The sequence below is a fragment of the Budorcas taxicolor genome, chromosome 1 (genome assembly GCF_023091745.1).
Source record: "Budorcas taxicolor isolate Tak-1 chromosome 1, Takin1.1, whole genome shotgun sequence".
NCBI classification, from domain to species: domain Eukaryota; kingdom Metazoa; phylum Chordata; class Mammalia; order Artiodactyla; family Bovidae; genus Budorcas; species Budorcas taxicolor.
This window is the reverse complement of record NC_068910.1, coordinates 114,005,836-114,030,657: the sequence shown is the minus strand read 5'-3', so window position 1 is coordinate 114,030,657 and position 24,822 is coordinate 114,005,836.

Here is a 24,822-nt window from a genome sequence, read left to right as displayed (position 1 = left end):
TGCCAATATCCACTGGATCATCAAAAAAGCAAGAGAGTTCCAGAAAAACATCTACATCTGCTTTATTGGCTATGCCGAAGCCTTTGACTGCGTGGATCACAGCAAACAGGAAAATTCTGAAAGAGATGGGAATACCAGATCACCTGAGCTGCCTCTTGAGAAACCTGTATGCAGGTAAGGAAGCAACAGTTAGAACTGCACATGGAACAGACTGGTCCCAAGTAGGATAAGGAGTGCGTCAAGGCTGTATATTGTCACTCTGCTTATTTAACTTATATGGAGAGTAAATCATGAGACATGCTGGACTGGATAAAACACAAGCTGGAATCAAGATTGCCAGAAGAATTATCAATAACCTCAGATATGCAGATGACACCACCCTTATGGCAGAAAGTGAAGAGGAACTAAAGAGCCTATTGATGAAAGTGAAAAAGGAGGTTGAAAAAGCTGGCTTAAAGCTCAACATTCAGAAAATAAAGGTCATGGCATCTGGTCCCATCACTTCATGGCAAATAGATGGAGAAACAGTGGAAACAGTGACAGCCTTTCATTTTTGGGCTCCAAAATCACTGCAGATGGTGACTGCAGCCATGAAATTAAAAGACGCTTATTCCTTGAAAGAAAAGCTCTGACCAACCTAGACAGCATATTAAAAAACAGAGATATTACCTTGACAACAAAGGTCCATCTAGTCAAGGCTATTATTTTTCCAGTAGTCATGTATGAATGTGAAAGTTGAACCATAAAGAAAGCTGAGCACCGAAGAACTGATGCTTTTGAACCGTGGTATTGGAGAAGACTCTTGAGAGCCCCTTGGACTGCAAGGAGATGCAACCAGTCCATCCTAGAGGAAATCAGTCCTGAATATTCCTTGGAAGGACTGATGCTGAAGCTGAAACTCCAATATTTTGGCCACCTGATGAGAAGAGCTGATTCATTTGAAAAGACCCTGATGCTGGGAAAGATTGAAGGAGGGAGGAGAAGGGGATGACAGAGGATGAGATGATTGGATGGCGTCATCGTATATATGGGCGTGAGTTTGAGTAAACTCCAGGAGTTGGTGATGGACAGGGAAGCCTGGCATGCTGTAGTCTATGGGATTGCAAAGAGTCTGACATGATTGAGCAACTGAACTGAACTGAACTGAGACATTCCTTTATAAATAAGTGGAATCATAGAAGAATGATTCCTTCAAAACTTTCTGAGATTAACTCATGTTCACATATAATGTGGACAACACTACTTACTTCTAGTTTACTTCTAAATTTACAGATATATATTCCTTTAAAAAGTTATTAGTTGTCCTGGACCTTAAGAGGTCATGCCTACAGGTAAGGAAAAAAATTGTGATGTTAGACTGAGTGTTCTTTCATTTTATAACAGCAGTTCCCTATAGTAGACTTACAGAAGATTATTGTCAAAGAGGTGTATATCAAGAATCCTGACAGAACTCACTAATCTTTACTTCTTGGGGGAAATCTGCTGAATTTATACAAGCTTTAGTTGGCCAGTGAGAATATGACCAGCTTTTTTCCAAAACCACAGTGGATGTTTGAGATTTGTGGAATACTGTAAAATATTATAAGCTTGATAAAGAGATACATTTCCCCTCAAGGTCATCCCAGAGTACCAGACGGGGTTCCTTGTCTTATACAGCAACTTCTCTAGAGGGATGGGATGGGTTAGGGGAGGCAGGCACAAGAGGGAGGGGTTATATGTATAATTATGGCTAATATGTGTTGTACAGCAGAAACCAACACAAATCATAGAAAATTTTTTGATTAAAAAAAATACATGCCCCCTACATTTCAACTTTTTAAAAATGTGATTCTGTTTTGATTTCTACTATCATACTGATATCCATTTATTAACATACCTATATGTAGTATATTTTGTAAACATATAATAATTTTATGTCTTATAGAAATGTAAAATAAAACAGCAGGATACCCTAATATACAAACCATAATTAATTCTCATAAATAACAGTAGATAGTTCTAGAAACCCTCTGTATCTGAAAACTACACAAATACCCTTAGCCATTCAGAAATATATTCAGAACTCCATACCACCACCACTTCATACACATATCATAAAATTCTATGAGTCTTCACCAATAAAAGAATTCAAGGTATCCTATGTAGAATATAATTAGTCAATACTAAAAACAATTTTTATTTTATATGATTCTGAAGTTCATATAGAATTCTTATTATATGGATGCCTCTCCTGTGGATTTAAATGTTAAGGAAAATCTTTTGCTTGTTTTGTATTTCATTTTTGGGTGGTCACTGTATCTATCATAAATCTTAAGGCCATTGAATATCAGTGCTATTAATAGAAGAATGTTTGCTTACATTTTGATAAACAGAAGCTAATCTGAAGATATATCAACACAATTGAGTGGATCCCTTAAAAAAAAAAGACAAGCAAAATCAATACTTAAATTTATGTATTCTATCTGAATAGTGTAATGGCCCATATAATATATTCTTTCATTTAACTGATTGTTAACTGGTGATTTAGGACTTGCAGTATACAAAGATTTTAGGCATTTACTTTAAAGTTTGGGATTTTAAAATATCCAACTTGGAATAAAATAATTTTATATATTTACTTTTTAAGGAAAATTTGAAATTAGTAATCATTTAGAAGATGGATAATGTTCAGCTCAGAGCATATACTCTAATGTGCTTCTTTTTCTTTATCTCTATTTTGCTGTATATTAAAATAGTTACATAGCATGTTTAAGTTTGGTGTTTTATGATATATATTTTGCTACCTTTTACTATTTACCTGTCTGCCTTATTTTTAAGGGCTTCCCAGGTGATTCAATGGTAAAGAATCCACCTGCCAATGCAGGAGATGCAGGAGCTGTGGGTTCGATCCTTGGGTTGGGAAGATTCCCCAGAGGAGGGGAAGGTAACCCACTCCAATATTCTTGCCTGGAGATCCCATGGACAGAGGAGCCTGGAGGATTGTAGTCCATAGGGTTGCAAAGAGTCGAACATGACTGAAGCGACTTGGCACCAGCATGCACGTCCTCAGTTCACAGATCATTTCCTCCTCTATGTCTAGTCTGCTAATCCATCAAATGATTTAACTTCTTATATTGCATTTTTATTTATAGCATGCTAATTTGGATCATTTTAATAGATTTCTTCTTGCTGTTAAAAACAGATATTATCCATTTCCCCCCCTACATATCATCATAGTTGTCTCCTAGTTGCTCTACAGTATTATGTAAGTTTCAGATGTACAATATATTGATTCACAATTTTTAAAAGTTATATTCCATTTATAGTTACAATAAAATATTTGCTACATTTCCCATGTCATATGCTATCATATGCTATCCGTGTCATAAGCTATCCTTGTACCTTATTTTATATTTAATAATTTGTACCTCTTTGCTCTCTGCCCCTGTATTGCCCCTCCTCCTTCCCTCTCCCCAGTGGGGAACATCAGGTTGTTCTCCATGTCTGTTTCTTGTTTGTTGTATTTTTTAAAATTCCACATATAAATAATATCAGACAGTATTTGTCTTTCCATCTGACTTACTGTACCTAGAATAATGCCCTCCAAGTCCATCATTATAGTTATTTTTTAAGTCCCTTTTTGAAAGCTATTTGTACTTCTGGCCAGTCTCCTAGTTTGTTTATTTATTTGGATGGTTTTCTTTCTTGAGACACATTTTTTTTTTCTTCATGTAAATAGATTATATTTTCACCTGGAAGAGTTCACGTTTCTCTCAAGCCTCCAGGATGAAAAAGATATCTTATTCTGTAATTAGCTGGGTCTGAGCTTTGCTATTTATTTAGCTAGAATGATTCACCATAGCATTCAAGTAATTTTAGCTCTGGGTCAAGATCTCCCTTCAGCAGAACTTGGGATCTGAGTCTGGAAAGACGTAAGATATCCTAGTCATGTGTATTAGGAGCGTGGGGTTCATCACTCTACCTTATAGTCTGGATGCCAGTTTTGGGGGACTAGGGGCTGGTGAAGAGTCTGCGCCCTCTGGACCTTGCCATGGTGGTAAGTCTCTTAGAAGATCTCTTCACCTCTTTTGTGCTTTCCTCAGACTCAGAATGGAGACTGGTTGTTGCAAGGGCCTCAGTGCCTCAGAGGGCTCTGCGCACAGATCGCTTCAAGTTCTGCACACTTCTGTTTCAAGGGGCCCTGTCGAAGCAATCCTCCCCCTAGTACTCAGTGAGAGCCCAGAAAGCTTCAGATAGTTAAACTTAGATTTTTGACCTGCTATTTAGTCCTTAGCCATCCCTGCATGTCTGCCTCAGTTAAGCAACATTTCTCTCAACTCCCCAGCTCTGTTTTCATTCTTCTGCTAGAAAACAGAGTAATAGACCATGACAAAGAGTTAGAAAAGCAGATATGAACTATCTTCTCTTATGAGGCTTCTTGGAATTTTAAAACATCATGTGGCCTTTTAAAATTTCTCATTTCTTCTTCTCTCCATTTATGACAGCTTTCTCTTCCTCTCACTGCTTCACCAAGGATGGAGTGGATCAAGTCTTTTCTAAGGTGGTAATTATAGCTTTTGAATTTTAGTTCCTCAGTTCCCTGATGGATTTTAATACAATTTTAAGTTTCTATTTTATCTGACTTTTGTCATTGTTAGGTTGGAATTAATACTTTTAGCAATCTTCTATATCCTTAACTGAAAGTGAATTCTAATCTGCTTCTTTGAAGTGTTTACTTTATCATCATGTTTTCTTTTTGTTGTACTAATTTATTGGGTGGTGAAGTTAATCTAATAATGAAATAATAACATATTTCTTCTATCCTAGCTATTTTTTTAACTTAAAAAAAATGTCAAAAAGTTGCTGCATGATATCATGCCTAGAAATGAACACAGGTTTACACTGAATATTTTAATCAATATGCAACACACAAAACACTCTTAGTCATTTAGTTTTAACAGATGCTATTGGCAAAAAACAATAAATGAACCAAGTTATTAAATTTAGAAGACTATTTAAATAACATTACACTGAGTTTCTATTGAAATGTCTTCTACTTTGGTAGAAAATCCACCAATACTTACCATAATTAATTATTGATTTATAATGATTTCTTGTCACCTGGTCCTCAAATGTGTGTTGCTATAACACAACTCTAAATTAGAAAATGTTATGTACTTTTTTCTTTTCCAGAGCATTTATTACCTTGTTCTAAGTCAAAATTGATTTGACACAGATGAACCCTTGTAGCTGGCAATCCTTCACCTAATGGTTTCTAAAGCAGATGTGCTGTCTTAACTTCTCAGGAGATGTTTCTATTTCTTTTGCTTTCTGGTAAGTGACCCAAACAATCAATTCTTTCCTTATTTCATAGTATTTTTTTACTTATTTGAGATTATTTATTTTTGTCTTGGCACTTCTCTATATACTGTCATGATGTTAGTTAACAATCAATCTGTCAAGAGCAGCATTTTCCCAGTTTGTTGAAGTTACTACTCCATGAGAGAAGTTCCAAAGGGTAACTGATTTTATTTCATAGTATACAAAGTTAGAAGGAGGGATGTCCTTGGATTTCTTTGGTGGCCTAGAAGTAAAATTTATTTATTTACTTGATTAATGTTTAAAAACTGATGGTATTGAACCATGATTCTAGTTATAATTCATATTAAGAAACTGTTTCACCTTTATTCCAGTGTATATAACTTCTTATGTTAAAAGAATAACCAGGAAATTGGTGTCAAAGAAATTTTGCTCCTGAATTCCACAGCACTCTTAAGAAAAGAATATTAGCATGGAGGGATGCTCTCTCTGTCTTTCTCTTCTAAGCTAGAAATAGTTCACCAAAACTTCCTTCAGCATATTGTATATTACTCTTATTTTAAAGTCACAAATCTTAACAGCTTTTTATCTAAATTTAAAACTAGATATTTTATGATAGCAATCTAATTGTTTCCAACATTCTTTCCAGAGTCTTGGGAGCCATGTTGTTTTGGCTTAACCATCAAGCTTCTCAAAATCATAACCATTGGCTCACAAACTATTTTATTGAACAAATAGCTCTGAAGTCCTCACAAACATAAATAACAATATCTGCACACTTTACATTCTATTCTGAACATTTCAAATCTCCAAGCTTGTAAACCTTGAGGTTTTTGTTCCAAAGAGATCATAAAATTGCATAATATAAAGGGAGAGAAAAGGTATAGGCAATTTCAACATAGGGATAGTTGATACCACTTTTTTCATGACATTAGAAATAGAGAAGAGGGCTGGCTATTGATATTGAAAATACAGAACTAAGGGATAAAGAGAAAGCAAAGGCTGCCTGAAAAGTCTCTTAATGTAGCTCATAGCAACAGAAAATAATGATGTTTATGCTGACTTAGTTCTACCCCCAAGCAAGAAGGGATTATTATAATTACTGTAGCAGTTTCCTCAGGTATCTGCATACGCAATATATTTTAACAATAAAGAGAGATTTAGCCTTAGTGTACTTGGTTAACTCTTTCCATACCAGTACTAACTTGCTATCATTTCGTTGTTGTTTAGTCACTAAGTTGTGTTGGACTCTTTGTGATGCCATGGATTGCAGCATGCCAGGCTTCCCTGTCCTTCACTATCTCCCGGAGCTTGCTCAAACTCATATTCATTGAGTCTGTGATGCCATCAAACCATCTCATCCTTTTCTGCCTCCTTCTCCTCTTGCTCTCAATCTTTCCCATCATTAGGGTCTTGTGAAGAGTCAGCTCTTCACATCAGGTAGCCAAAGTATTGGAACTTCAGCTTCAGCATCATTTCTTCTAATGAATATTCAGTGTTAATTTCCTCTAGGTTTGACTGCTTTGATATCCTTGCAGTCAAAAGGACTCTCAAGGGTCTTCTCCAGCAACACAATTTGAAATGCCTGCTCTCTTGGTTAGGTTTGCGTGTGTGCTAAATCACTCCAGTCATGTCCAACTCTTTTTAACCCTATGGACTGTAGCCTTATGGTTCCTCTGTCCATGGGATTCTCCTGCCAAGAATACTGGAGTGGGTTGCCATGCCCTCCTCCAGAGCATCTTTCTAACCTAAGGATTGAACCCAGGTCTTTTATGTCTCCAGCATTGGCAGGTGAACTCTTCACCACTAGTGGAATCTGGGAAGCCCCTTGTTTAGGTACAGTTTGTTTCAAATAGAAGTGTTGTATTTGGTAAATACAAGTGGATGATATTTTTCAGTGTTTGAAATGCTATATGCAGCTGCATAATATTTTAAAATATGAACTTGCATGCTTTTAGTCTCTCTATATTTTCAGATATTTTTTGCCTCTGGAGAGATATATGTTGAGGTCTCAAGAATACACGAAGCAAGGCCAAAAGCACTGTTCAAAACCCTGAAATTCTTACTCTCTCCTGAACATATAACACATGCCATTCCCAAAATCTAAGCTCTTAGTAAAATTTATATGATTGACTGATAAGATAGAAGTAAGAAAGGATGTGTGGAAAAAGTTAGCATCAACAAAAGGCATGTGGAAACGATTCCCTATAAAGCTAAAAAGAAATTTACTGTGGGCTTGCAGAATAAAGAGAGATATGTAACACCTGGGACAATTTAAGACAGCTCCAGTGCTGTTCCCCAGGAAGAGTTTGAAAGCGATGGCTACATAGTCATGGCCTAAGGAAACTGGATCATAGGTGCTTTTGCACTCATGAAAATACAATCACAAAGGCCCTGAATACTGCTGATGCAGGGACAGTGGATATCTTGTAGTAAAATATGTTAACAGCTAGATGATCTCAACATTCAGAGAGCCCCATCTCTACCTAGGTCTATCCTTTCCTGTCTTAGTATTGCTTAGGGTTCTAAATCACTGACATAACTCAAGAAGAAGGAACAAAACGAAAATAAAATCAAGAATGGTTAAGATTGCAGCCCTGTGGATTGAGTGATCAGATCTTAAACTGAATTACTGAAAGTGAAAGTGAAGTCGCTCAGTCGTGTCCCACTCTTTGCGACCACATGGACTGTAGCCTGCACCAGGCTTCTCAGTCCGTGGGATTTTCCAGGCAAGAGTACTGGAGTGGGTTGCCATTTCCTGCTCCAGGGGATCTTCCTGACCCAGGGGTCAAACCCAGGCCTCAGGGATCGAACCCAGGTCTTCCACCTTGCAGGCAGACGCTTTACCCTCTGAGCCACCAGGGAAGCTTACTGAAAAGAAATACCTATTTCTCACATAACTAACTTTGCCAAATGCAAATCAAAAACTCTGTGCATAATGGATACATGATATGTATCCAATGGATACATGAGGCACTATAAAAATTGACTTCAGATCAAAGTTATTTTGTTGTTCCAATGAAATATCCGCGTATTGTTCTTTAAGTAAATAAGTGGTCATTACTTTCAGATGCTAACTTGGGCTTCAGTATCATGCCAACTTCCCTTTCAATAAGCTAGTCCCCTCAAAGTGAAAAGATTTTTAAGAAATAAGTACTTTCAAATTGAGTCAAGCTTCAGAGTGCCCTGTTGTCTATGTACATTTATACATAACTGCACATGGTTCATTGAAAGATAGATCAGATAAATCTATTAATTGTTTGACCAGTCTAGGAGATAGCTATATATAGAACTTGAAATTTTGAACAGTCTTTCCCTATATGTTCATGAGTTTGTGAAGGTAACAAGATTGGAGGATTGGAGGATTGGAGGAGTTCCAAATTCATAGAAACGTCAGTGAAGGAGGACAATGCTAAAAAGGTGAGTTCAGTTCAGTTGCTCAGTTGTGTCCAACTCTTTGTGACCCCATGAATCACAGCACGCCAGGCCTCCCTGTCCAGCACCAACTCCCGGAGTTCACTCAAACTCACGTCCATCAAGTCAGTGATGCCATCCAGCCATCTCATCCTCTGTCGTCCCCTTCTCCTCCTGCCCCCAATCCCTTCCAGCAACAGAATCTTTTCCAATAAGTCAACTCTTCTCATGAGGTGGCCAAAGTACTGGAGTTTCAGCTTTAGCATCATTCCTTCCAAAGAAATCCCAGGGCTGATCTCCTTCAGAATGGACTGGTTGGATCTCCTTGCAGTCCAAGGGACTCTCAAGAGTCTTCTCCAACACCACATTTCAAAAGAATCAATTCTTTGGTGCTCAGCCTTCTTCATAGTCCAACTCTCACATCCATACATGACTACTGGAAAAACCATAGCCTTGAGTAGAAGGACCTTTGTTGGCCAAGTAATCTCTCTGCTTTTCAATATGCTATCTAGGTTGGTCATAACTTTCCTTCCAAGGAGTAAGCATCTTTTAATTTCATGGCTGCAGTCACCATCTGCAGTGATTTTGGAGCCCCTCAAAATAAAGTCTGACACTGTTTCCAGTGTTTCTCCATCTATTTGCCATGAAGCGATCAGACCAGATGCCATGATCTTCGTTTTTTGAATGTTGAGGTTTAAGCCAACTTTTTCACTCTCCACTTTCACTTTCATCAAGTTCCTCTTCACTTTCTGTCGAAAGGGTGGTGTCATTTGTATATCTGAGGTTATTGATATTTCCACCAGCAATCTTGATTCCAGTTGGTGCTTCTTCCAGCCCAGCGTTTCTCATGATGTACTCTGCATAGAAGTTAAATAAGCAGGGTGACAATATACAGCCTTGATGTACTCCTTTTCCGATTTGAAACCAGTCTGTTGTTCCATGTCCAGTTCTAACTATTGCTTCCTGACCTGCATATAGGTTTCTCAAGAGGCAGGTTAGGTGGTCTGGTATTCCCATCTCCCTCAGAATCTTCCTCAGAATCACAGTTTATTGTGATGCACACAGTCAAAGGCTTTGGCATAGTCAATAAAGCAGAAATAGATGTTTTTCTAAACTCTTTTGCTTTTTCATGATCCAGCAGATGTTGGCAATTTGATCTCTGGTTCCTCTGCCTTTTCTAAAACCAGCTTGAACGTCAGGAAGTTCAGGGTTCACATATTGCTGAAGCCTGGCTTGGAAAATTTTGAGCGTTACTTTACTACTGTGTGAGATGAATGCAATTGTGCGGTAGTTTGAGCATTCTTTGGCATTGCCTTTCTTTGCGATTGGAATGAAAACTGACCTTTTCCAGTCCTATGGGCACTGCTGCATTTTCCAAATTTGCTGACATATTGAGTGTAGCACTTTCACAGCATCATCCTTCAGGATTTGAAACAGCTCAACTGGAATTCCATCACCTCGACTAGCTTTGTTCATAGTGATGCTTTCTAAGGCCCCCCTGCCTTCACATTCCAGGATGTCTGGCTCTAGGTGAGTGATCATACCATCATGATTATCTTGGTCATGAAGATCTTTTTTGTACAGTTCTTCTGTGTATTCTTGCCATCTCTTCTTAATATCTTCTGCTTCTGTTAGGTCCATACTGTTTCTGTCCTTTATCAAGCCCATCTTTTCATGAAATATTTCCTTGGTATCTCTGATTTTCTTGAAGAGATCTCTAGTCTTTCCTGTTCTGTTGTTTTCCTCTATTTCTTTGCATTGATTGCTGAGGAAGGCTTTCTTATCTCTCCTTGCTATTGTTTGGAACTCTGCATTCAGATGCTTATATCTTTCCTTTTCTCCTTTGCTTTTCGCTTCTCTTCTTTTCACAAATAGGAGGCTATTTGTAAGGCCTCCTCAGACAGCCATTTTTCTTTTTTGCATTTCTTTTCCATGGGGATGGTCTTGATCCCTGTCTCCTGTATAATGTCACGAATCTCCGTCCATCGTTCATCAGGCACTCTGTGTATCAGATCTTGTCCCTTAAATCTATTTATCACTTCCACTGTATAATCATAAGACATTTGATTTAGGTCATACCTGAATGGTCCAGTGGTTTTCCCTACTTTCTTCAATTTAAGTCTGAATTTGGCAATAAGGAATTCATAATCTGAGCCACAGTCAGCTCCTGGTCTTGTTTTTGTTGACTGTATAGAGCTTCTCCATCTTTGGCTGCAAAGAATATAATCAATCTGATTTCTTTGTTGCCCATATGGTGATGTCCATGTGTAGAGTCTTCTCTTGTGTTGTTGGAAGAGGATGTTTACTATGACCAGTGCATTTTCTTGGCAAAACTCTATTAGTCTTTGCCCTGCTTCATTCCGCATTCCAAGGCCATATTTGCCTGTTACTCCAGGTATTTCCTGACTTCCTACTTTTGCATTCCCATCCCCTATAATGAAAAGGACATCTTTTTTGGGTATTAGTTCTAAAAGGTCTTTTAGGTCTTCATAGAACTGTTCAACTTCAGCTTCTTCAGCATTACTGTTTGGGGCATAGACTTGGATTACTGTGACATTGAATGGCTTGCCTTGGAAATGAACAGAGATCATTCTGTCGTTTTTGAGATTGCATCCAAGGACTGTATTTCAAACTCTTTTGTTGACCATGATGGCTATTCCACTTCTTCTAAGGGATTCCTGCCCACAGTAGTAGATATAATGTCATCTGAATTAAATTCACCCATTCCAGTCCATTTTAGTTCGCTGATTCCTAGACTGTTGACATTCACTCTTGCTGTCTCTTGTTTGACCACTTCCAATTTGCCTTGATTCATGGACCTGACATTCCAGGTTCCTATGCAATATTGCTCTTTACAGCATCAGATCTTACTTCTATTACCAGTCACATCCACAACTGGGTATTGTTTTTACTTTGCCTCAACCCTTCATTCTTTCTGGAGTTATTTCTCTACTGATCTCCAGTAGCATATTGGGCACCTACTGGCCTGGGGAGTTCCTCTTTCAGTATCCTATCATTTTGCCTTTTCATACTGTTCATGGGGTTCTCAAGGCAAGAATACTGAAGTGGTTTGCCATTCCCTTCTCCATGGACCACATTCTGTCAGTCCTCTCTACCATGACCCACCCATCTTTGGTGGCCCCATGGGCATGGGTTAGTTTCATTGAGTTAGAGAAGGTTGTGGTCCTAGTGTGATTAGATTGACTAGTTTTCTGTGATTATGGTTTCAGTGTGTCTGCCCTCTGATGCTCTCTTGTAACACCTACCATCTTGCTTGGGTTTCTCTTACCTTGCGCATGGGGTATCTCTTCACGGCTGCTCCAGCAAAGCACAGCCGCTGCTCCTTACCTTTGTTGAGAGATATCTCCTTGCTGCTGCCCTTCCTGACCTTGCATCTCTTAAATTTAATATAGTGCTAGTACTAGTGCTAAGTTGCTTTAGTCATGTCCATAGTTTTTCCCTACTCCATTTCCTGAAGATATTGATACTTTTGTATCCTTGAGGAGGGAAAAATTGGACTTCATTGTCATGTGTAATCTGGTGGTTTTGATATTTAACCTTTTCCTTATACAACTGTTAATCTCATAATTCTCTCATTATACTTCAGAGGCATTTTTTTTAAACAACCCACTCCAGCATACTGGCCTGGAGAATTTCATAGACTGTATACGCCTTATGGTCGCAAAGAGTTGGATACCACTGAGAAACTAAAAAAAATATTTTAGAGGCATTGTTTTTCAAATTTTGAAACTCAGAAATTTATATATTGTATATATTTAACTTTTATACATAAAAATAACTTTTGACATATATAAATAGCTGTATATATATGTAAATTACTGTATATATGTGAATAGATTTACTTTGGTACAAATTGACCACAGATATTATCTTTGTGTATGAGAATGTTTAAAAGGCACTATTTTATGTTTCAATAATGGTGAAATCTTAAATCACCTTAGACTTTGAATCTTTGAATATAAGACTTATCTCTGTATGATTGGTTAATATAGGTATAGCACTTCAAAAGTGACCTTAAGACCTGTTGAATATTATCTAAATGTTTGCTATTATCATTTAATTTTCTTTTTTAACTTTCTATTTTGAAATAAGTTTAGACTCATGAAAAACTTACAAATATAGTACAGAGTTTCCTCATACTTCCATTACTAAACTTCCCTTAATGTTAACGTCTTACACAACTGGAGTAGAAGCATTGAATTTAAGAATGATATTATCACTAATGGAAAAGTAATGACATTTGCTGTTAAAGCAAAGCACAGCCCATCTCATCCCTGCTCACTGACTGTATAACTGCACAAGCATCTTTGATCTATTGTATGTCCAAGTTTCTCATCTTCAAATTAGAAACTGAAGTGTCATTGCGTTATTTTCCAGACCTAAAGTAGATAATAGCTGCAAAGTAATAAGCTCTTCAGAGAGCCATCAAAATGAATGACTATGTTTCCAAAAAATTAGGCAAAGGAAGTAGGACCCAGAGAAGACAGGCATAATCTAATAGCTCTTATTTGGCTTCTCATAGAATACATTTTAGGCTATTTTAGATAACTGTGAACTGGCTGTATTTCCTAACCTATAATTGATTACCAATTATGGGTCAGACTGGGGGTACCAAAAAGATAACACATACTTTTCTCTCCTAATGCGATTATAGCCTGGTGAACTGTCAAACACATTCTCAAGATTGATTTGTGTGCAGAGTCAAATGTGGTCTTCTAGAAGGATGATAGGTAGAGAAGAAAGTAAATCCATCTGCATTTTGCAGACATGGAAACAGTCTACAAAATGGTAACAGCTTTCCACTGTTCACAATTTGAAGGAAAGTCTATACTTTTCAACCTGGAAATTTGTTAATTTAGGTTTCTGAAAAAGTTACTTAATATATATGTAACAGCTCTTGGGCCATGTTTTACACCAATAGCCACTTTTGAGTGGCGTTATTAAGAACAATTATCCAAGACTTGCTTAGTGTGGATTAATGTAATCAGTCAAGATTACAATTGAAGAGTATACTGAAATTTACTAAAATAGTGTTATGTAAAAGCTTATGCAGAAATTTCATTAAAAGTAAATAGCAGTTTTTCAACAAATGGTAAGCGACCAACCAAAAGGATAGCAGATTAAGCCTATATATATTAAATCCAAACTTAGATCTGAAAGCATTTTAAATCATGCTTTAATCTATCAATCCTCTATCCATCTGTATGTGTATGTATGTTTGTATCATGTATGTATTTATTTTTCATCTAACTGGGATGATGGATGAAGTAAAAATCGAAGTTAAGAGGGAAATGCATGTATCATTTACTTGTAAGCTTTCTTTCTCACTTTAAATAATCCTATTGAGGGTAATGTTTTTTTCTAGATTAGCCTGCCATAACAATACCATGGATTGAGGATTTAAACAATGTTTACTTTTCCACTGTTTTGGAGGCTAGAAGTTCAAGATCAGAATGTCATGACAATTGGGTTCTGATAAGAGCTCTCTTCCTAGTTTGCAAAGCACTGCCTTCTCCCTGTGTCCTCACATGGCAGAGACAGAGAGATAGAGTGAGTGAGCAAGCTCTCTGTGTTTCTTCTTCAGTTCAGTTCAGTTCAGTTCAGTCACTCAGTCGTGTCTGACTCTGCTACTTTGGACTGCAGCATGCGAGGCTTCCCTGTCTATCACCAACTCCCAGGGTTGAGTAAGCCAATCATGTCCATTGAGTCGGTGATGCCATCCAAACCTCTCACCTTCTGTCATCTCCTTCTCCTCCTGCCTTCAGTCTTTCCCAGCATCAGGGTCTTTGCAAATGAGGCAGTTCTTCGCATCAAGTGGCCAAAGTACTGCAGTTTCAGCTTCAGTATCAGACCTTCCAATGAATATTCAGGACTGATTTAGGATGGATTAGTCAGATCTCCTAGTGGTCCAAGGGACTCTCAAGAGTCTTTTCCAACACCAAATTTTAAAAGTATCAATTCTTCAGCATTCAGCTTTCTTTACAGTCCAACTCCCACATCTGTACATGACTACTGGAAAAAGCATAGCTTTGACTAGACAGACCTTTGTTGGCAAAGTAATGTCTCTGCTTTTTAATATGGTGTCTACATTGGTCATAACTTTTCTTCCAAAGAGTGTCTTTTCATTTCATGGCTGCAGTCACCATCTGTAGTGATTTTGGAGCCCAAAAATATAAAGTCAGCAACTGTTTTGACTGTTACTCCATACATTTCCCATGAAGTGATGGGACCAGATGCCATGATCTTACACTCTCCTCTTTTCCTTGCATCAAGAGGCTCTTTCTTTCTTGTTCGCTTTCTGCCATAAAGGTGGTGTCATCTGCATATCTGAAGTTATTGATATTTCTCCAGGCAATCTTGATTCCAGCTTCTGCTTCATCCAGTCCAGCATTTCTCATGATGTACTCTGCATGTAAGTTAAATAAGCAGGGTGACAATATATGGCCTTGATGGACTCCTTTCCTGATTTGGAACCATTCTGTTCCATGTCCAGTTCTAACTGTTGCTTCTTGACCTGCATAGAGATTTCTCAGGAGGCAGGTCAGGTGGTCTGGTATCCCCATCTCTTTAAGGATTTTCCATAGTTTGTTGTGATCCACACAGTCAAAGGCTTTGCATAGCCAAATAAAGTAGAAGTAGATGTTTTTATGGAACTCTCTTGCTTTTTCAGTGATCCAGCAGATGTTGGCAATTTGATCTGTGGTTCCTCTGCCTTTTTTAAAGCCAGCTTGACATCTGAAAGTTCACAGTTGATGTACTATTGAAGCCTGACTTGGAGAATTTTGAGCATTACTTTGCTAGTGTCTGAGATGAGTGCAATTGTGCAGTAGTTTGAGCATTCTTTGGCATTGCCTCTTTTTGGGACTGGAATGAAAGCTCACGTTTTCCAGTCCCGTGGCCACTGCTGAGTTTTCCAATTTGCTGGCATACTGGGTGCAGTACTTTCACAGCATCATCTTTCAGAATTTGAAATAGCTCAACTGGAATTCCATCACCTCCACCAGGTTTGATCATAGTGATCCTTCCTAAGGCCCCCTTGACTTCACATTCCAGTATGTCTGGCTCTAGGTGAGTGATTGTGGTCGTGGTGAGATAACCACTGTGATTACCTCGGTCATAAAGATCTTTTTTGCATAGATCTTTTTTGCATCTGTGTATTCTTCCCCCTCTTCCTCTTCTTAATATCTTCTGTTTCTTTTAGTTCCCTACCATTTCTGTCCTTTATTGTGCCCATCTTTGCTGGAAATGTTCCCTTGGTATCTCTAATTTTCTTCAAGCGATCTCTAGTCTTTCCCATTCTATTGTTTTCCTCTATTTCTTTGCATTGAACACTGAGGAAGGCTTCTTTTCTCTCCTTGCTATACTTTGGAACTCTGCATTCAAATGGGTATATCTTTCCTTTTCTCCTTTGCCTTTCACTTCTCTTCTTTTCTCAGCTATTTGTAAGGCCTCCTCAGACAACCATTTTACCTTTTTGCACATTTTTTTCTTGGTGATGGTCTTGGTCATTGCCTCTTGTACAAAGTCACGAACCTCCATCCGTAGGTCTTCAGGCACTCTGTCTATCAGATCTTGTCCCTTAAATCTATTTCTCACTTTTACTGTATAATCATAAGGGATTTGATTTAGGTCATACCTGAATGGTCTAGTGGTTTTCCCTACTTTCTTCAATTTAAGTCTGAATTTGACAATAGGGAGTTGATGATCTGAGCCACGGTCAGCTTCCAGTCTTGTTTTTGCTGACTGTATAGAGCTTCTCCATTTTTGGCTGCAAAGAATATAATCAATTTGATTTCAGTGTCGAACATCTGGTGATGTCCATATGTAGAGTCTTCTCTTGTGTTGTTGGAAGAGGGTGTTTTCTATGACCAGTGCATACTCTTGGCAGAACTCTATTAGCTTTTGCCCTGTTTCATTCTGTACTCCAAGGCCAAATTGGCCTGTTATTTCAGGTGTTTCTTGACTTCCTACTTTTTCATTCCACTCCCCTACAATGACAAGGACCTTTTTGGGTGTTAGTTCTAGGAGGTCTTGTAGGTCTTCATAGAACTGTTCAACTTTGGCTTCTTAAGCATAACTTGTCAGGGCATAGACTTAGATTACTGTGATATTGAATGGTTTGCTTTGGAAATGAACAGTGATCATTCTATCATTTTTGAGATTGCATCCAAGTACTGCATTTCAGACTCTTTTGTTGACTATGATGGCTAATCCATTTCTTCTAAGGGATTCCTGCCCACAGTAGTAGATATAATGGTCATCTGAGTTAAATTCACCCATTCCAGTCAATCTTAGTTTGCTGATTCCTAAAATAATGTTCACTTTTACCATCTGCTGTTTGTCCACTTCCAATTTGCCTTGATTCATGGATGTAATGTTCCTGGTTCCTATGCAATATTGCTCTTACAGCATAGGACTTTACTTCCATCACCATTCACATCCACAAATGGGTGTTGTTTTTTCTTTGAGTCTGTCTCTTCATTCTTTTCGGAGTTAGTTCTCCACTGATCTCCAGTAGTGTATTGAGCACCTACTGACCTGGGGTGTTCATCTTTCTGTGTCCTATCTTTTTTGGCTTTTCATGATGTTCATGGGGTTTTCAGGGTAAGAATAGTGAAGTGGTTTTCCATTCCCTTTTCCAGTGGACCACATTTTGACAGGACTCTCCACCATGACCCATCCATCTTGGGTGGCCCTATATGGCACGGCTAATAGTTTCATTGAGTTAGAAAGACTGTGGTCCATGTGATCAGATTTGTTAGTTATCTGTGATTGTGGTTTTCATTCTTCCAAGGGCACTAATCCAATAATGAGGGTCCATTACATGACCTCATCCAAACCTAATTATCTCCCAAAGGCCCATCTGCAAATACCATGATGTTTTTGGAGGAATTCCAAATTAATAAGACCTTCCTACCCAGTCTCGATTATGAGTTTTAAAAGTGTGTAATGGTATGTAGCATGAATTAAAGCTTATATTTGTGTTGATATAGATGAGTGTTTTTAGAAAGGGTTAAGATAATGGAAAATTGTTGCTAATCAAGGCTATGATCTTCAATAGCAACACCCTCTTCCAACAACACAAGAGATGACTCTGCACGTGGACATCACCGGATAGTTAATACTGAAATCAGACTGATTACACTCTTTTCAGCCAAAGATGCAGAAACTCTATATTATCAGCAAAAATAAGACCAGGAGCTGACTGTGGCTTAGATCATGTATTCCTTATTACAATATTCAGACTTAAAGAAAGAGGAAAAACCACCAGACCATTCAGGTATGATGTAAATCAAATCCCTTATGATTATACAGTGTAAGTGACAAATAGATTCAAGAGATTAGACCTAATAGATAGAATGCCTGAAAAACTATGGATGCAGAATTGTAACACTGTACAGGAGCTGGTGATCAAAATCATACCAAAGAAGAACAAATGCAAGAACAAAAACTGTCTGAGGAGGCTTTACAAATGGCTAAGGAAGGAAGAAAAGGGAAAGACAAAGGAGAAAAAGGAGGCTATATCTATTTGAATGCAGAGTTCCAAAGAATAGCAAGGACAGATAAGAAAACCTTCCTCAGTGATCAGTGCAAAGAAATAGAGGAAAACAATAGGATGGGAAAGACTAGAGATCTCTTCAAGAAAATTAGAGATACAAGGGAATATTTCATGCAAAGATCGGCACAATAAAGGACAAAAATGGTATGGATCTAACAGAAGCAGAAGATATTAAGGAGAGGTGGCACGACTACACAGAACTATACAAAAAGATCTTCATGACCCAGAAAACCAAGATGGTGTGATCACTCACATACTGGAATGCAAAGTCAAGTGGGCCTCAGGAAGCATCACTGTGGACAAAGTTGATGGAGGTGATGGAATTACTGCTGCTGCTGCTGCTGAGTCACTTCAGTCGTGTCTGACTCTCTGCGACCCCATAGACGGCAGCCCATCAGGCTCCCTCGTCCCTGGGATTCTCCACGCAAGAACACTGGAGTGGGTTGCCATTCCCTTCTCCAATGCATGAAAGTGAAAAGTCAAAGTGAAGTCGCTCAGTTGTGTCCAACCCTCCGCGACCCCATGGACTGCAGCCTTCCAGGCTCTTCCATCCATGGGATTTTCCAGGCAAGACTACTGGAGTGGGGTGCCATTGCCTTCTCCAATTCCAGCTGAGTTATTTCAAATCCTAAAAGATGATGCTGTGAAAGTGTTGCACTCAATATACCAGCGAATTTGGAAAACTCAGCCAGAACTGGAAAAGGTCAGTTTTCATTCCAATCCCAAAGAAAGGCAATGCCAAAGAATGCTCAAACTACCACACAATTGCACTCATCTCACATGCTAGTAAAGTTATGGTTACAATTCTGCAAGCTAGGTGAAAACAGTACATGAACTGAGAACTTCCAGACGTACAAGCTGGATTTAAAAAAGAGAATTTCAGAAAAACATCTTCTTCTCTTTCATTGACTATGCTAAATCCTTTGACTGTTTGAATCACAATGAACTGTGGAAAATTCTTCAAGAGATGGGAATACCAGACCATCTTACCTACCTCCTGAGAAATCTGTATGGAGGTCAAGAAGCAACAGTTAAAACTGGACATGGAACAATGTACTGGTTCTACATTGGGAAAGGAGTACGTCAAGGATATATATTGTTACCTTGCTTATTTAACTTATAGCGTACAACATACAAAGTGCTGGACTCAATGAATCCTAAGCTGGAGTCAAGATTGCTGGGAGTAGTATCAACTACCACAGAGATGCAGATGATACCCCCTTTAGGCAGAAAGTGAGAAGTAACTAAATAGCCCCTTGATGGGCTTGAAAGAGAAATGTGAAAAATCTGGCTTAAACTCAACATTCAAAAAACTTAGATCATGGCATCTGGTCCCATCGCCTCATGGCAAATAGTTGGGGGAAAAGTGGAAGCAGTGACAGATTTTCTTTTCTGGGGTTCCAAAATGACTATGGAATGTGGTGACTTGTTGTTCAGCTGCTAAGTCTTGTCCAACTCTCTGCGCTCGCATGGACTGCAGCACATCAGGTCTCCCCGTCCCTCACTATCTCCTCAGAATTTGCCCAAGTTCATGAGTTGATGATACTATCCAACCATCTCATCCTCTGCCATCGTTTTCTCCTTTTGCCTTCCATCTTTCCCAGAATCAGGGTCTTTTCTAATGAGTCAGCTCTTGACATCAGGTGGCCAAAGTACTGGAGCTTCAGCTTCAGCATCAGTCCTTCCAGTGAATATTCAGGGTTTATTTCCTTTAGGAATGACTCGTTTCATATCCTTGCAGCCAAAGGGACTCTCCAGAGTCTTCTCCAGCTCTACAATTCAAAAACATTCACAGAGACTTCAGCCATGACATTAATAGACGTTTGTTCCTTGGAAGAAAAGCTCTGACCAACCTAGACAGTGTATTAAAAAAGAGACATTGCTTTGCCAACTAATGTCCATATAGTCCAAGGTATTGTTTCTCCAGTAGTCACATATGGATGTGTGAGTTGGGCCATAAAGAAGGCTGAGTGTTGAGAAATTGATACTTTTGAATTGTGCTGGAGCAGACTCTTGATAGTCACTTGGACTGCTGTATCGAGATCAATTCAGTCAATCCTAAAGTAAATCAGTCCTCAATATTCACTGGAAGGACTGATGCTGAAGCTGAAGCTTCAATACTTTGGCCACCTGATGCAAAGAGGAGATGACTCATTAGAACAGACTCTGATGGTGAGAAAGAGTGAGAAGGCGGTGACAGAGAATTAGACTGTTGGATGGCATCATAGACTCAATGGACATGAGTTTGAGCAAACTCCAGGAGATGGTGAAGGACAGGGAAACCTGGAATGCTGTAATTCATGGGGTTGCGAAGAGTCAGACACAACTTAGTGACTGCACACAATATCAGAAGAAAAAAAATAAAATCAATATTGGAATATTTCAAATTTATATAAGGTATAAGACAATGATGATGTGGTAACACTGTATTTTTAAAAATAGTGCATTAGTCATCTGTTTTCAAAAAATATGAAGCTAAAGTAATGTCTGTAAGACAGATATAAAAGTGTCAAATGGTAAAGAATCTGCCTGCAAGGCAAGAGATCCAGGTTCCATCTCTGGGTCAGGAAGATCCCCTGGAGAAAGAGGGTCATCTACCTCCTTATGCTACCTAGTCCTGAATTCTTACCTGGAGAGTTCTTTGGACAGAGAAACTTGGTAGGCTATAGTCCATGAGGTCATAAAGAATCAGACCTGACTGAGCAACTAACACTTTCAGTTTCACAGATATAAACAGAACTCCTAAATAAGATAAAACACAACAGTCATAGAAACAGGCACAATAAACCACAAAAAAACTTAATAATAGTCAACTTTTTATAGTCATGCCATTAATTAGTGAAAATCATCCAGTTATGTTTTGAAGGTGTCTTAGTAACTTTTAACCTATCTCCCACTCCTTGAAGGTTGGAAAGAGTTGGTCGAATACAATGGTAATAGTTGCTACATTGAGTACAATAGTGCACACTTGACTGAAGATGAATGCTCTATTGGCTGTAAGTCATCTTATAAACTCTCATGAAAATTAGCTGAAAAGACAGCATTACAGAATTTTCTTTTTTTTGCTTATCTTTTTCATTTCAATTAATTATCTAGGACCACAATCAACTTCACAGGCTTCTTTTAGAAATTTCTTCTCTGTGGCACTTCACCACAGAACAGAGTTTAACTAGATGGTTTTATTAGGATGCAATTAACACTTGGAGCTCAAAAAAAACCCAATGCTTCTTTTATTTAGCTCAGTTGAAGAAGCACCATCGGAGGCTTCCAGGGCAAGGTTCTGATAGTCAAAGGAGTGTTGACAGCCCACGTCCTTTGATGACAAGAAATTATAGTATAAAGAGATATATTTAAAATTATTATGTCTGAATATAAATCAATTTGGTAGCAAAAAAAAATCCACAATTCATTTCTTTTAAAAACAGATCTAAGAAAAGCTGTGGGCCTTTTATCCAAAGTTTTAGGGGTGAAATAAGGGCAAAGGACTTCTTTATGAGTTATCACAAAATATTACTCCAAATAGATTTGTGTTACTAAGAATCACATTTTAGGTCTAAATGACTGTTTGTGGAAGAATAATCCTCATTTTGCTTTAATTAGGAAGTTTGTATTCTACCATTCTGAAAAATCGAGAATTTTATATAACCAGAGATTTAAAATTAAGTTTGTGAGGACAGAGTGAGTATCTATGAAATTTGCTAATACACATAGACCACATATGCAATATATTTTCTATCCTTTTTTAAAAAAAAAAGTTTTCTTTGGTAAAACATGTTGTCTGTTTATTAAAGAAATATTGTTATGTTCATTCTTCATGGAGTAGCTAGAAGGAATGGGAATAAATTCCATGGGTATCATTGATAAATGTGGGTGGAGACCACAAAAACATGATAAATGAAACATCATTTTCTATCCACTGATTTATGTGGAAAATTCTGACTCCTGGTTACATTATCTAATAGAAGCACTATAAGGAGTGCCCCCTCTGACTATTTTCCAAAACAGCTTATTATTAAACATACTACCATTGATTAAAATTTTGATTTATTTGGAGCCTCTTTTCTTGTTTTTAACATTATTCTAATTTTCATGACAAAATCTTTTGAATGTTTACAATTTCCATCCTTCATGTTTTGCAGTTTATGTGAATCATTTCACTTGAGCAAATAAACAACCCTACAGACTAGGTAATGCTGTTAGACGATATTTTTTAAAAGAGTATACAGGCTTAGAAACAATGTGACTGATGAGACCAGGGTTACATCTGATGTAGATTTCACACTCACATACGCACAGACACACACACAAAGTGTGTATATTCTGAAATATGAATTGAGAAGAGCAGAATAAATATTCTTAAATAATTCTGTAGTAGATTATTCATCTATTATCCTTTACTATTTCCCTTTTCAGTACCTCTCAGCTCCTCCTTCTTCACCATACCCTCCAAATATACAAATAATTCCTCTTAAAGTATAAAGTTTACTGTACAGTTTATTGATAGGACTGTCCAATAAGGGTCAATATGATTCAGAGCTATGAGGAACTCATGTTGCTTTCTTTCTTTCTAACAGCTTTGAGCAAAAAGCCATAAATATTTGTGTAGTGCACATGAACAATATTAAACATTATTCACTCACAAATAGTGAAAACTTCTTCACTCATTCATCCACTCAAAATATTAATTTGAGCCAGGGATAATGGCAGACTAGAAATAATGCAAAGGAGAAGACAAACATGCTCCCTACACTCACAGAGCCCACCACTTTTATAAATTTGAAATATGCACTGATAATTACACATGTAGAATAGCAAAAAGGGAAGTTAGTGATGCTCTGGGAGAGAAAACATAGAAGCATATAAGCTTCTCTGGGAAGACAGGGAACATTTCCCTGAAGAATATGAGACTGAAATGGAAAAATTAATAATAAGAAAGAGTTCGGAAAAGAAAACACTGAAGGAAGAGTAGACCATGCAGGGAAAAAACAAAAATAAAAACAAAAAAAACAGCATGCAAACAGCTTGTGCAGTCAATAGAGGAGCTACTGAAAGAATAAAGGGTATCTGTAGCTTAGGCAGCTACAGGAGAATCCTGCTTTAGAAGAAGGGAGGAACCAAGTAATGCCATTCCTTTTTAACTATGGCGAATATCCTGAGAATGGGATTCCACTGAAAGCTTTTAAATGGCAGTGGGCACAACTGATTTACACTTCGGTTGCTCTGTAGAGATTAGAGAAGAGCAAGAGTGGAACAAGGGAAAGAGTTATGAGGTCATTACAATAATCCAAGAAGGAAAGATGGTGGTTTGAACTGTGCTAATACAATAGTGAAGAAACAGTGGAAGATAGAAGACTTATGAATAGCTTACTGAAGATGAAATGAGGAAGCAGTTGAGCGCCACTCTTAGAATTCAGGCCAAAGAAGTTAAGTGGACTGGAGAAGGCAGTGGCAACCCACTCCAGTACTCTTGCTTGGAAAATCCCATGGACGGAGGAGCCTGGTGGGCTGCAGTCCATGGGGTCGTGAAGAGTTGGGCACGACTGAGTGGCTTCCCTTTCAGTTTTCACTTTCATGCATTGGAGAAGGAAATGGCAACCCACTCCAGTGTTCTTGCCTGAAGAATCCTAGGGACGACAGAGCCTGGTGGGCTGCCATCTATGGGGTCGCACAGAGTCAGACACGACTTAAGGGATTTAGCAGCAGCAGCAGTTAAATGGTGGCAGTTAGTGTAGGGATGCTTGGAGAGGAGTAATTTTGAGTAAGAGGCAAGAAATTCACTATATAACATGTGCTTGAGATATTTACATGCCATATAAGTGAAGGTGGAAGTAAGAACCTGGCCATAATAGTCTGGAGTTCAGTAAATGTATAGTTTCATTGCGGATTTAGCGATTATCAGCATATTGAGGAAAACTGAAAAATTACAAAATAGTACATTTCTCTGGTGAGTTTATAGTGAAAAGACTACCTTGCTGAGTGCATGTGTGCATGTGTGTTAAGTCACTTCAGTCATGTCCAGCTCTGTAACCCTATGGACTGTAGCCTGCCTGGTTCCTCCATCCATTGGATTCTCCAGGTGAGAATACTGGACTGGGTTGCCATATTCTCCTCCAGGATGCTTAGAGCAGAGAGGAATTTTAATATTCAAGTGTTCCTTGGAGAAGAGTTTCTTTTAAAGGAGACAGAGAAGTGAAAAGAGGTAGACAAGAAAGACAGGAGTATGTGGTTCTATGAAGCTCAAATTCTCACAAAGTATTAAAATAAAGTAGTTTTCAATGTCTAATTATGCAAAGAAAGGCCAAATAATATAAGGACTGACTGGTATCCAGTGGAGTCATTTGCTTCTTTCAATGCTAATCTCTCATCATTTCCTAAGTGCATAATATACTTTTATTGGAATTAATATGATTACTTTCAGCTTCAATTTTGATAATTATTTTATCTAAATTTGTTAGGATGATAATCCATTGCTCTTAGCCATATAGCCATGGCAACTAGCAATTGGTTAAATATTTGACACCTACCAGTTC